We start from the raw sequence: 15469 nt of genomic DNA, 5'->3' as shown, positions 1-15469 counted from the left end.
GCAGGATTGCAAAGACATCTTTTAAGGACTGAGCTTTATACTGTACTTCAACCTTGATTTTTCTAGTCATGTGTTGTCCATACTTTACTCTAGGTAAATTAAGCTAGTTGTTCCTCTCACTAGCTGATTTTCAAGAATTCTTTGTATATTAGAGGGAAAAGGTTAATATTGGAACTGTAAATTATTTCTAAAGCTTAAATATTTGCTTAAACTTTTGTAATATCAAACTTGATTCAATCCCCTTGATGCACAAAGGTACCCAGCCAAATGTAGAGTGCAGGTAGATTTATTCAAAATACTCTTTTGAATTTTTGTAGTGAATTATTGTACACACAGAGGCTGCATATCTGGGGAGTTATCTGAGTGGTGATCTTCAGGCCTGTTTGCTTCCCTGTGATGATGTGACCCATACTCCCATCAGCACAAATAAACTCATAAATATCTGCATTTCTGCTGGGAAGTGGTGAAATCAATGTTTAATGTTCTGGTATCCCAGTGATTCTGCTGCTTGTGCTTTTTCTTAATGTTCAATAAACTTTGTGAAGTGGAAGTTAAGTGTGTCTTGTGGATTTAGCTGGTAACCTGACCTCATCTCCAAACATATTTTCATTAGTTCTTCTCTGCATCTTGAACCTTTTTGTTTATCTCAACCTTGAGCTGCCCACTAATCTCTCAGTTTAATCACATGAGCCTCTTCCCTGACATTCAGACACTAAGTTGTTGCAAGAACGTCAGGAAAGACTGACATTGATCAAGACTAAAGAGTGACTAACATCAGTTTGCTTGTTTCATTTGTACAAGGAAAAGAATATTGGTCATCTTTTATGAAACCAGACTTGATGAGAATTGTTTGTCTTTGTTAACTATTAATCACAAATTGAAGGAAGGTTAGAAGGTCACAAGTAGACAAGAAAAGTCTATGTGGGTTTCCTCAAGTGACAGTTTATTCTTTGAGAAGACATTTGGTTTAAAAAAAATAAAATAAAATAATAAAATAAAATGGGAGATGGGTTGGAAGTAAGTTTCTAAACATAACCAAAAGTGGAAAGGGGAGAACTCAGAGGCTCCATAAAGCTCCTAACCCAGAGCCTGATTAGCAGATTCCCAGCCTAAGATTCCTCCCATGTGGAAGAGTGTGCCTTAAAAACCAACCTGTTACTTTGTTTTCTGTTTCTTGGTCTTATGTCTTTCTGGATTCCATTGATGTCACCTTCATGGAATGAGCTCAGCAAACTCCTAGACAGTTTTTTTTTCTTTTTTTAAACAGTACTTTATATTTAGACAGGATTTGAAAATATCTCTACTCTACATGTGAAAACCCCCTATTTTATTAATAAGCTTGCTTATCACACTTTTGCAGCTTTGACAAAACAAGAACATATAGTTAGAAAACCAGAAGATTAGTGTGATGGCTATTCTTAGTTGTCAACTTGACGACATCAGTAATGAATGGCACACCTGTGAGAGATTTTCTGCTTGCTTTGAAGTGGATTCGTCCATTTCTAATATGGAATTGAGGTAGGAAGACACACAACTTTCATGGGAATATTGAGGCTGGAAGACCCACCTTTAATCTGGGCCCCATCTTCTGCTGGAAGCCTCTACACAGACATGGAAGAAGGAAGCTGTTGCTCTTTGCCTGATTCTTCTTGAATCAGGTTTACTAGTACATCCATTCCTTGACTGGCATTGGAGCCTAGTTCTTTGGAATTCCAGCATACACAGCAGACAAACTGAGATATCCACCTTTGTGAGACTGAGGAACTACTAGATTCTTGGATTTTCTTTTCACAGCTAACCCTTGCTAGATAGCTGAATTGCAGCCTATAAATCATTCCAATAAATCCCCTTTACACGCATAGACACACTACACACACATGCACACATACACACATGCTACACATACACATGCACACACATGTATGTGCATGGAAGTATATTCCTAGGAATTTTAGCAAACCCTACAACATACCATGTGTTAAATGTAAGTGTGACCATTTGCCGCATTCTGTAGGATTTAACAAAACTCAGTCTTTAAGGAAAAGAAAGTTCTTCAGCAACAGTCAGCAGAAGGATTCGGTGCTCTCTGCAGAGAAGCATCTCTATGTGACCCCTTTTAACTGAGACTCCTTAGATCCGACAAAATGTTAAAAGAGATACTTGAAAAAGTTTAAAACTACAAAGAATGGCTTTTGTTGTGTGTTGTAAGAGGCTGCTTGTTCATTCCCAGCTGCTCAGCCCCAAAATAATCACACAGAAAATATATTATTTAAATCACTGCTTGGCCTATTAGCTCTAGATTCTTATTGGCTAGGCCTTACATCCTAAACTAGCTCATCTATACTAATCTGTGTATCATGACGAGCATGAGGCTGTGGCTTAATGAGTAAAGTTCTGGTGTTGCAAGCTTTCTTTCACCATCGATGGAGAAAACAATATATTCTATAACAAAAACAGAGTTAAACAATATGTATCCACAAACCCAGCCTTACACAAAGTACTAGAAGGAAAACCTCAGCCCAGGAAGCTAACAACATCCATAATAACACAGACCTTCACCAACACAACTCAAAGAAGGGAAACACACAAACACTACCACCAAAAAGTAGCTGGAGTTAACAACCACTGGTCATTAATATCGCTAAATATCAATGGACTCAATTCACCCATAAAAAGGCAAAGGTTAGGAGAATGGATATGAAAACAGGATCCAGCATTCTGCTGTTTGCAAGAAACACACCTCAACCTCAAAGACAAACACTACCTCAGAGTAAAGGGTTGGGAAAAGGTTTTCCAATAAAACTGACCTAAGAAGCAAGCGGGTGTGGCTATCCTAATATCTAACAAAACTGATTTCAAACCTGTCAGAATGGCTAAAATCAAAAACATAAATAATAACTTATGCTAGCGAGGATGTGGAGTAAAGGGAACACTTATTCATTGTTGGTAGGAGTGCAAACGTGCAACCATTTTGGAAATTAGTGTAGCAGTTTCTCAGAAAATTGGGAGTCAACTTACCTCAGGATCCAGAAATAACACTCTTGGGAATATATCCAAAAGGTGCTCAATCATTCTACAAAAGTATGTGTTCAACTATGTTTGTAGCAGTATTATTTGTAATAGCCAGAACCTGGAAACAATCTATATGCCCCTCAACTGAAAAATGGATAAAGAAAGTGAAAAACATCTATGACATTAGAGTACTACTCAGTGGTAAAAAACAATAACATCTTGAATTTTCCATGCAAATGGATGGAAGTAGAAAACACTATCCTGAGTGAGACAACCCAGACCAAAAAAAATATGAATATGGCATGTACTCACTCATTAGTGGATTCTAGCAATAAACAAAAAACATTGAACCTTGTTCATGATCCTAGAGAAGCTAAGTAATAAGGTGAACCCAAAGAAAAACATATATAGAGCCACTTGGAAATTGGAAGCAGACAAGGTTGCCAGAAAAAAGTTGGAAGTATGTGGGCAAGAAGGGAGGGTAGAGGAAAGGGAGGAGGGGGAGGGGGAGGGGAGAAGTGGGGGGTTGGGGAGAGCCTAGGGGCGTGGGATGGTTGAGATGGAGGAAGGATGGATATGGGAGCAAAAGAGGAGATATTTTAATTGAGGAAGCCATTTTGGTGTTGACAAGAGGCTTGGCTCTGGAGGGGTTCCCAGGAGTCCATGGTGATAACCCCAGCTAGGACCCTGGGCAGTGGGGGAGAGGGTGCCTGAACTGGCCTTGTTCAGTAGTCAGACTGATGACTATCTTGAACATCACCATAGAGCCTTCATCCTGGAAAGGATGGAGATAGAGATAGAGACCCACATCAGGTCAAAGATGGGTGCTTCAGTGTTGATGAGCAGCTTTAAGTGATTGTCCAGGCAGCCAAATATCTCTGTTGTCAGGTAATATTACATTTTCCTTCTGGGATCTTTGATGGAGTTAAAAACTAAATAATTAGAGTTGTAGTTTTTTTAGTTATGATAGAAAATAAATTAGGTATAAAATGTTGGAATCACTTAGATGAGATAAATAATGCAATATTTTCTCTCAACTTGCTAAATACAAATGGACAAAATATTGTAAAGGTAATTGTTAATTGATAGTTGCCTTTTTTGTATTTAGTTTTACTATATTAAAGTTTAAAACTTTTTGTTTCAATTTAAATGAAAAGGGGAAAATAGTGTGAAATAGTAATTTAAAATGTTTTACTTTTACTTATGTTGTAGAATATTTGTTTAATGATGCAAAGATGTGTTGCAGTATTTTATGCTGCATTTGTTTAGCTCTGTGAAGCTGTGCTATTTTGTCTGCCCAAAGCACCTGATTGGTCTAATAAAGAGCTGAACAACCAATAACTAGGCATATGTACTCCAAAATGCATAATTGTACCCTGCTCTGCTCAGCATATTCTATCCAGGAGCCATATATTTATTCACAAATGCTTGGAAAGAATGACTTTTTCTGATTTTTTTTGTAAGTGTTTATCTTTCAGGCTTTATAGCAGGTAGGGGAAAATGGTCCACAAAGAGATAAGAATGACTTAGTCTGATTTTGTTGTAACCTGTGCTGAAACCAGGACTTCTAGCGTCTGGTCCAGATCATTTTGTTTTAGCCATGTTTAAGCATAGTATAATTTTTAATAAGGTATTCCAATAACAATTAAGTCAGTCCAAAGTGCACAATTTAAGACATTTACACTGAGATTCCTTACAAAGTACACCAGGTTTCTTTCACAAGAATGGGAAATGTTGTCTGAGAGATACTGCCCATGATTTAGTGTCTAGAAAGCTTGACTTAGGGGAAGCATAGTACTTGTGGGTGTTAAGACTGGCCTGGTCTCAAGATAACATAGGAGTCACTTAGGCTGTTGTAAAACACAAGTGACATCATTCATAAGGGTGGGGTTTATGGTCTGTAAATGATGCTCCAGTTTTAGGGAGAAAGGGATTGAGGAAAAACTAATTCTGGAAAATACAGATAGAGTCTATCTCATCAAACAGTAATGGATCACCAAATTGTAAGAACACATCATTCCTAGCATTCCAGGGAGAGAGGTAAGCTGTGTGTTTAATTTTCCTGGTTTCTCCAGTACCTATTTATTTGCACAAGGCATTTTTGTCTTGTACATATTTTTTTCTGGTGGATGTGAAAACAGGGTTGGGAAGCATAGCAAAAAACAACATGGAACAATTAATCATGCCAGTAACAGTTTCAGCCTCAAATTTCTTGTGGTAACTCAGAACTGGCTTCAAGTAAGAAATTTATTCTGTGATAACATACATAGACAGAGCTTAGAACAATGAAAAAAAGCAAGGAAATTTCATAAAAGAACAGATATATCTCAGGTTTATTCAAATATTTATTTCTTACTTAATACAGAACATAATACTATGTTGCAACAAATCTTTGTTTAATGTAATATAATATTCTCATGATGATGCAAGTAGCTATATGGATTCCCTAAGTTTAACTTCAATGTGTGATTAATACTGCCCAAATATTTCTTCATTAAGTGAATTATTTATGTAATTTTGATTAGCATTTATTTTCCCTCCTTCTAGTGCTTTCCTACAGCTCACTTGACACAGTATATTTTATTTTTTAAAATGATCTGTGCTATAGGCTTTAGCCTTTGCATTGATTAAATGTTACTTATAAATTATTTTTAAAGTCTTGCCACTACTTTGTTAAAATGACACCAGAAAGTGGATTTTAATCTTTCCTGTGCTGTGCTGCGAGTCTCACTAAGAGTTGTCTCACTGATGTGAAAGAACTTGATCCTCTCGTGATGGTTTTACTCTTGACCCAATTTTCAATAGATTATTTATGGTACCTTGTGTTACACAAAGAAGCACAGCTGCATTACCTGTTACAACAGTGGCCTGATCTTAGAAATGAATAGTAAATGAGTTGCTTTATTGCCGTGTTGTCTGGAAGACTTGGCCTGCTACCTTTGTCTTACTGTTTAGCAATTTATATATGAGGTAGCAATGTGACTATCAGCAGAGAGAGGTTTCGAGTTTTATCATGGGGAATAAATCGCGGCTCTTTGGATTATCTTGCATCCTTCTTGCTTATTATACTTATATGCCCTTTCCAGAAAACCTTGAAGAACCCTGGAAAGTGAGACTCATAGACTTTCTTACGAAAATAGCAACGTTTACGGTAATATACTTTTCCTGGGGAACTGGGAGGCCTTGTTATAAATATATACATGAAGTGTATTGAGTCAGTATTTTGAGAGAGACTTTGCTTTTTCTACCAAATAATATTATAGTTTATGTAGTTAACATTTGAGATAATTGCTAAGATGCTTTATTTTCTACTGAAGATGCAATGTTTGTAAATGTGTACTTCTAAAGTTAAGTATATACTGACAGCAAAAATAACCAGTATTACTAATGGAATATTTGAGTAATTGTTCAGATGCTTGAATACAATTGATGCTTTCAGAACGCTTCTATGTTTTCTTAAACTCACATGTAAAATCATTCATATCATAAAATTTTGATTTATTTTTCTCCTTCTTCTGTTTTAGTATCTTTTTTTTTCTTTTTAGGTAGTTCCTTGGCTTCCTTTACTCAAAATTGTGCACTCTCATGCCAAAAAAAGTTTATATTTGGTTTATATTCATCAGTTTTAAGTGTGTTAATAGTTACCTAAATGGTGATGATAATTTCAATACAGGTTTATTTAAGTTCTGTGTTAATGTTAAAATAAAGTATCTTTTAATAATCAGAAAACATCACGACAGTGGCATTTATTTCTGATTTTTTCATATCACTTTATAATTATTTGTGGAAGCTATCTGGCCGTCATATCTTCTTTTGAATTAGTCTGCTGTGGGAGCCCATCTGGGAAGCTCACTGGCAAGCTGGACTGCATCTTCACGGGCAGAGAGTGTGCTGTGTGACACATGTGCTTCCTGACATGTCTCAGAGGCATTCTGATGCTCAAGGGCCACATCTTGGCACTTACAACTGTTGTTTTCTGTATTAGGTCTGTGTTCCTAGAATACAGATTTTATAATGACACATTCAAAAACTGAACTCAAGAGTACACCATGTTATTTTTTTTTTTTTTTTTTTACCAAAATGTACTTCTGTTTGGAAGTCGTATAAGTATCATGGGAAGAGGAAGGTTTAGGAAGAACCCATGCACAAAACAGTGAATTATCAGAGAAGACATTGAAAGTTATGGTAAATGAAGAAGACACAGGTTACTCTGCTGGAGAAGAATGGCAATCTTCCTAAGCTAGACAGCTGTGCTGTTTTCATTCAGGTTTCTGTGATAACATCCCGTGGTAAAAAGCCAGGTGAGAGTCCACAACAAAAATACAGGCCATTATTTTAGGACAATCGGGGTGCTATGGTATTGATGTGCCATCACTTTAACAATCAAGACAGGAGATAAAGGAATGCATATATGACTATATTTAGCTAGCAATCAGGGCCAAATCTGGGAAACAGAGCCCCCTAGCGTAAGGCTGTATATTACTATATCAATTAATGTTATCAAGACATTTCCCCCATAAACATGCTTACCAGCTAACATGATCTAGAAAGTTCCTTAAGGAGACTCTCCTAAGATGATCTTGGTTGTATGAAACTGACAGTCAAACTATTCATTATAGTAACTGACACATTTTCTTCCGAGTCCAAAATTAATTGAGTTATCCTGGTTTGGGCTTCTTAATGCCTCATGTTGTTGACTGAACAGTAGGGAAGTGAGGGTGGACAAGTGCCATTTTATAAACGGTTATGACATCATCCCTGACTAGTACATACATCACTAGTTTGTATATCACTGCAGCGACTCAATACTTTTCATCTATCAATATAAATGTATTTTGAAAGCAAAGAATTGTAAAATTTGGCCTTGTGTCCTCAAATGTAAAATATAATTATGAAACATATAAATATAGATGAAAAACTGAAAGATACACAGTAAAAAGAGGTCTAGACAGAAGAACTTCACAACAGGTTTTTATGTGTTTAACAATGTGAGTAGGCTTAATAAAGAAAGAAAATGGGTCTGGACAGTTATAGAAAACATAATTTTAAAAAACAAAGTCTTTAAAGAGATATAGAGTATTATTTAAAAAGCCAGGGGCAGGGGTGATGCACACCTTTAATCCCAGCACTCTGGAGGCAGAGACAGGTGGATCTATGTGAGTCTGAGGTTGAGGCCAGCCTGGTCTACAAGAGCTAGTTCCAGGACAGGCTCCAAAGCCACAGAGAAACCTTGTCTCGAAAAACCACACACACAAAAATAATGCCAGACAAAAATAAAAAATACACAAGGAGTCTGGATCCTGTATACTATTGTGTTAATTTGATTTTTTTTGGTTGCTCAAAAGCAAAGGACAGTTGCTAAGAGACATAAGACTGAAGGAGGTACTGACAAATAAAACCAACTGAAATATTTTTAAAATGTCATAACTTTAAAACAAAAGTAAAAAATAAACATATTTGTAAAATATAACTAGAAGATATGTTGCTTTAGAGGGAGAAGCAGTTCTGTTTTTGTTTCCATAGGAGATCAAAAGCTGTGGGTTCCTTCTAGGTTAATATGGTTTGGTTGAGCAAGACCCTATGAAAGGTATCCACTGGGGATGATGGCCCAGGTGATTCAACATCCACAACAGCTTCAAGGATACTGAAAGAGATGGACCAACCACATAAAATACCCCAGTCAGGACTTTAATGTAATTCTGCATTTTTTTACGATCCCTAAAAGATTACCAGTGCCCCCAATCAGTAGAAAGTAACATAGAAAACTACACCCAAATTCCCAAACACTGTTTATAAATGTTTGATTTCATTTAAAGAAGGTTGGTTATAAATGGTTAATGGTCATAGTCAATTTCTAAAGAAAAAGGGGAATATGATATAGAAATGAGGGGAAAAAACTTAGATTATTAAATCTACCTTAATCCAAAAAATAATTGTTTAACTCAAAATACTTTATATTAGTATAAATTTTGGTCTATTGATACAAATTTAAAGTATATTTTGTTATACTATTTTTATATTTCCACTCCTATTTAAAGTATTGTGATTATGCAACTTATTTAAAGATGTAACATATAGTTAAGAAATACAAATAAACAGTCATCTATAGTAGTCAAATTTATAGACATGTTAGGTTTTCCAGATATGACAAGTCTCATTTCAGAAAGATAGAATATCTTCAAACATTTCAGAGGGCTACAGAATATGGCATTAAAAATGTTTTAAGAGCTTAGAATTCTTTGGATGTGAGACATCTGCTCCTGGCAGCACCAATTACTTCAAGAGGATGATGGGCATTGAATAAACTCCTTGTGGAGTTTGCTTTTAGTGTGACAAAGCTAGCCATTTGGATAAGAAACTGCTCTTGCCTGGACTGTTAGACTGTAAGCTGTATAAACTGGACATGCTGGACCCACAGGAAAATAACCGATGAACTTCTCAAAAGAAGGAGGGACAATCCTTTAGGTTCCTACTTTATGAAAGAGTCTGGCAGACATTCTGCAGGACACAGAAGAAAGTGACTGACAAAACTTTACCAGAATAGGTAAAATAGGCCTTCAAATTTCCTACTTCACTGAGAAATCTACAAGGCACTCTAGGCCTGTAGGCTGAGTAAGGATGTCCCCATGTTACAGAAAACCTTTTTGTAACTGTCTAAGCAGCCAGGTAGCTTTGTAATTCTAGAATTTTGGAAGTTGCTCACAATGGATTTCCTGTTTACTCATATTTTAATTTTGAAATAGTCAAAGACAAAGAAGATGGGTTGGTGGGTAAAGCACTTGTCAGGAAAAGATGAGTTTTGGTACCCACAAAAAAGCACATATAGTGGTTCCCATCTGTGGCCCCACAGCTTCCATAGTGGCATGGGAAGATGGGATATGAGAATCCCTGGAGGTTTATGGGGTATCTCATCTGGCATATGTAGTGGCAGAGAACAGCAAACCCTAACTCAAATAAGTTGAAAACTGAGATTCAACATCTGAATGTATTCTCTGGCTCCCATTGATATATATGGTACACAGATGCCTGCACACACACACACACACACACACACACACACACATGCACGCGCGTGCACGTAAACTTTAAACACTGAAACTAAATTCAATGAATAAAAATGAAAATAAAATATTGGGAATAGACATGCAAAGAAAGGAAGCATAAAAGGCTATTTTCAGTTAGTATTTTTAGGTAAAACTAAGCTAATAAGAACTTAACCCAATGAAAGTACAGTGGCAAAAATTTGTGGTATCAAATGAGATTATCTTGATTTCAATTTTTATATGTTTTAGATTTATTTTAAATTCATAATGGGCTATTATTGTTTGACAATTTCATAAATTTACATAATGAATTCAACTCTTTTTCTGAAACTGTTCACAAAATTTCCTCTTTAAACTCTTAGGTTTTCTTTGTGAATCCCCACTAATTTATTTAATGCCCTGCTTTAACATGGGGGCACATTATGTACCAGCATAAGGCTAGCTATCTACACCACTGAGGAAAATGGCATCTCCCCTCTCAGCAACCAATAAGTGTCAGTATTTCCTGAGGTGTGTGTGGGACCTTCTTTACAAGTCCCTTATCTATCATGAAATGTTGATTGGCCTAATATTATACATGTCTTATTACAGATGAATTTATTGAGATTTCTAGAGTATAAATAAGAGTACATGTATTGGGACATGTAATAAATCTGATTTTTTGTCTAGCAATACTTTCAGGTTTTTCTAAAGTAAAGATAATCCTTTGACATATTTAGTGCAAATATTTTCTCATTTAATTTTCCTTAGTGCTTGACTAGTATTTTATTGTTTTGAAAATATAAATAAAATATATATTTACCGATTCTATATCTATCATCTATCTTTCATGTTTATATTTATATCGATATTTTGATCATATTTATTCTACTTTCCCCTACAACTTCTCCCAGAACTTTCATATTGCATAGCCCTCACAACATCATGTCCTTTTTAAAAAAAATTTTTCAAAACTCACTGCGTCCAGTTAGTGCTGCCTATGGTCATAGAGCCACGTGCTGGAGCCAGTGTACGTTTCCATATCCCTGAAGGTACCTGATCTTTTTCATCCCCAGTAGACATTAACTGTCAACAGCTCCTAAGTTGGGGTTTGAGCTTCTTGTGTTTCAAAGCTTCAATAAATGCTTCCATATTATTTGATTTGGTCATTGCACATCTCACACAGATAACCAGAGCATCTATGAGGTGATAAGTGCAAGTGCCTTGTCGTGTTAGGAAGACACTGTATTTCAGCCATCTTTACCTTCTGTGTTTCCATACCTTTCTTCTCCATCTTCTGAGATGTGCATTTCCCCTTTGGTGAAGGATGTACTATACACACTATGGCATTATTGCACAACTTACTTTTTTTCCCTTTGCATCTTTATGTGAATTTAGTGTTGCTAAAATAAGAAAATAATGCATACATTTGGATGTTGTTTTGATAGGCCACATTATTTGAAAATATGGGTATTATGAAATTTGAAGATCTTTTCTTCATATTAATGAGAACTGAAAATATAGAGCCAATTTCAGATGAAAACCTTACAGTGATTGACACAGACTTCAGTAACATTCCTGTTCGTCTGTATTTGCCAAAAAGGAAGTCTGAAAGACAGAGACCAGCTGTCGTTTACATTCACGGTGGGGCTTATACAACAGGAAGCTTCAGTAAGTGTATTTTGTAATGTGTGTTTTATTTTGATTGCAATTGCTATATGAAATGCAATTCTCTGCATCTCATGATCTTGTACACTTTCTCCTGCAATGAGTTAATTTTTACTTTGAAATTCCGTTTGACAGTAGTCATTATATTTTATATAATAAATTCACTTTTTAATTAATTAGTTTTTGCTGACAAATTTTGCATTGTTTTCTGTTTAGATTTTAATCATAATAAATTTATTTTTGTACCTATTTCTTAATATGACAACTAAATTCAATCCATAGTTAATTTATGTAAAATATGGTAAACAAGAATATGCTGATTGATTTTAACTGCAATTAAAATTTTCAATTATTTTCAAAAATGCAATTTAAAGTTTTTTTACCTAAGCCTCTTATTATGAAAAAAAAATTAAAAAAAATTATCCTGAGAAATATATTAGGCTTTAGGTAAACTAAAGTCCCTTTATTAAAAAAGTCTGAGAACTCTAAAAGATCTTTAAAGATAGATGAATTAAGGTGACTATCTAAATTTATGAATATTATAATGATGATTACAATATGATCTTCAACTACCTTCTAGAGTTCTGATTTATAGCCAATTCTATGGTATGGACATGGTTACTTTGAGAGAGTCAAGTCATAAACTTTTTCCTCTCCTGTAAAGTAAAATATAAATCCTATGAAAGGATAGCTTGCTGCTATTTCCGCTTTGGGACTGTGATCACCACCACTGCTCCTCAGTCACTGTCTGTGAGACAAAGCCTGGTGTAGTCCTTCAGTCCTGCTCAGCCCCCGCCTCCTCCAGGTGTAACTGACCACAGAAATGAGCAGCAGGAGAGCAGGCACAGTGCACCAGGCTGTGAAACTGGAGTCAGGTGAAGCTGGCAACACAGGAAGCCAGAGCAAGTTTTCTGAGAAACCCAAGCAGGTCATCAAGGCACAGCAAGCTTCTTTCATTGTGACCTAGCAAGAGTCTTCTCTTCTGGCCTGGGTTAGGAGGGATTTAGTGGGTAGGAGTTAAGGAAGGTTTGCTTATTCCATTGGAGTTTTCTTACGTGTGGTGGCCAAAGTGTAGTCTTGCAAGATTTCCATTAAGTAATCACAATTCTGATTTCTCTTAGGATTCATAGATGTGTCTGGGTTTCCGTCGCCTTGCATTTACACAGCTCTGTTCTGTATTTATGTCTTTCATTTCAGAGATGCGGCCCTATGATTTTGTGAACCGAATGACAGCCAGCAGACTTGATGCTGTTGTGGTGGCCCCAGAGTAAGAGACTGGCTATTTTTAGTATTGTGCCCTTGCCCTCCCACCTAAGCTAGTTTACAGTACAAGTTGCAAAATCCTCAGTGGTGGCTAGATTGCTGCTAGGAAATTTGGGGTTAAAATTGTTTTCTTAACCTTATAATATCAACATTTCCTCAACAAGGCTCCATTTTGCATTCATCTCTGCCATGGTAGACTCCCATTAGAAGCAGAGATGTTAATGTCTTTGCCAATAGAGAAGTGGCAGCTGTAAGAACATAAATCCTACCCAGGTAATACGCCTATAGTGTATATTCATCAAACCTAAGTGGATAATAAGGAAGATGCTTGTTAGTTCCTGGCTGGTAAGCCCCAAAATGATCACACAGAAACTGTATTAATTAAATCACTGCTTGGCCCATTGGCTCTAGCTTTTTATTGGCTAATATTAAATTAACCCATTTCTATTAGTTTGTGTATTGCCATGTGGCTGTGGCCTACCAGCTGATGTTAGGCTGTCTGTCTCTGGCTTCTCTCTGACCTTGCCCTTCTTTCTCCCAGCATTCCGTAAGTCTTCCATGCCTACCTAAGTTCTGCCCTGCTATAGGTCCAAAGCAGTTCTTTATTCATTAATGGTAATGACAGCACACAGAGGGAAATCCCACATCATGAGGGGCAGAAGCAATCAATATATGTTAGAGTCATGTTGGGGCCAAGTAATATCAATTAGAACAAGTGTTGGGGACCACTCAAACATCTCAAGAACCTTTTCAATGACAGCTCTTATTAATTCATGACTTTTGTTAAAATGTTCAACAATATACTAGAAAGTTGATTACCTGCTATTGCTTTATGACCTTTTAGGTATATTCTATACTTCTTATGCCTCATTATGAGGTTGGAGAAAATTGGCTTTTCCCTCCAAATTTTATAACATAGAAATGGATTTACAAAATTGTAGCTTTTTGCAGAAACCTTATAAAGAATTTTTTCTGACAGTATAATAGAGTCAGGTAGCATGAGCTAGCAGGTTCAGTACTGTCGTGCTCATAGCCACTGCTTTAAAGCAAGTGGAATCACTCATGTTTGAGAAATTTTTAATGTATAGTTGTAATGTAAGCGGGTCTTTATCATTATAATTTAACCAACTTTATCACGTTATAATTTACATAAGATTTTAAGAGAGTAAAATTATATCTAGTTTAAGGATTCTAAAATATTGCAAGCAATCTTTTTCTTCACCTTCAGTTAGAATTATATTTTGATGTTTCATGGTTGATATTATGCTATTTTTAAAGATTTAGAGACACCTTGAAATTGAAAAATTCACAAGGACTATATGAATAATATTGTTTATTATAGAACTATAAATAATTCAAGAATTCTAAACCTAATTGTAAAAATAAAAACAATAGAGCAGTTGAGACATGATTTCATAAAAGAATGCACAGTGAGATGGGGGTGAGGATGAGGAAGAAAAGATATCATAAATTTTGTCTAATGAATCACAGTATATTAATAATACTCATTGATATAGCTTACATATCCACATATCAAACTGCTTGTTTTAATTCAAATTCTCATGCTTAGGAAATGAAATTCTATAATTCTGTGAAATTTGGCCAAATAAATTTCTAATTGAAGACAACTAACAACACTTTGCTCTCAGATTTTGTGATTTTAAATTTCTTGAATAATCTAATCCATGATCATGAATTGCTTTTGAGTCACCAACTCCATTTTCAGGGCTAGGTGAAGTTACAGGCTTCATGAGGGTGAAAATACATGCTATCTTATTCTTCTCCTCATTGCACTAATATAAAAAAAACACTTCTAAATCAGAATCTATGTCTTATTTTAAAATAGAAGTTATTTATTTTAAGCCTAGGTTTATTTGATGGGTTTACAGGTTCAAAGTAGTGCCAAATTTTATTTATATATCTGCTAGTATATTTTAGAGATAATTAGATACTTTAGCCTAATCATAAGTATCTTAATTTCTTTGTTTCTTTTTTGTTTGATTTACCTCTAAAGCTACAGACTTGGTCCTCAGTATCTATTCCCAGCTGCCTTTGAAGATTGTGTTTTTGCGATCAAGTTCTTTCTCCAGGATAAAGTTCTTGAAAAATATGGAGTGGATCCTGCTCACATCTGTATTTCAGGAGACAGCTCTGGGGGTGCCTTGGTAGGATCAGTGACTCAACTGGTATGTTATGTGTGTTATGTATGATTGGAACCAGCACAATTTAGTCCTACCTCAAAGGAAGAACTTTAGTTATTGTGTCTGAATTATGTTTTTACTGTAGTCTATAAAATGTAACATAACCAAATAAGTTTACTCTTTTGCATGATTTTAGATTTAGGTGTGGCTTTAGTCAAGCAGTTAGGTGATGTAGCATAAGTATTTCTTTTTGTTGTTGTTGTTGTTGATTTTGTCCTCATATTTCTTTGGTACTTTTTTTTTTATTGAGAAAAGGAAAAAAAAAAGTTTCCGCCTCCTTTCAGCCTCCCATTTCCCTCCCCC

Source organism: Alexandromys fortis, unplaced genomic scaffold (assembly GCF_014885135.2).
Source record: "Alexandromys fortis isolate MF-2015 unplaced genomic scaffold, M_Fortis_MF-2015_v1.1 scaffold_518, whole genome shotgun sequence".
In the NCBI taxonomy this organism is placed as follows: domain Eukaryota; kingdom Metazoa; phylum Chordata; class Mammalia; order Rodentia; family Cricetidae; genus Alexandromys; species Alexandromys fortis.
The sequence above is the reverse complement of the archived record's forward strand: the minus strand, read 5'-3'. Positions refer to the sequence as shown.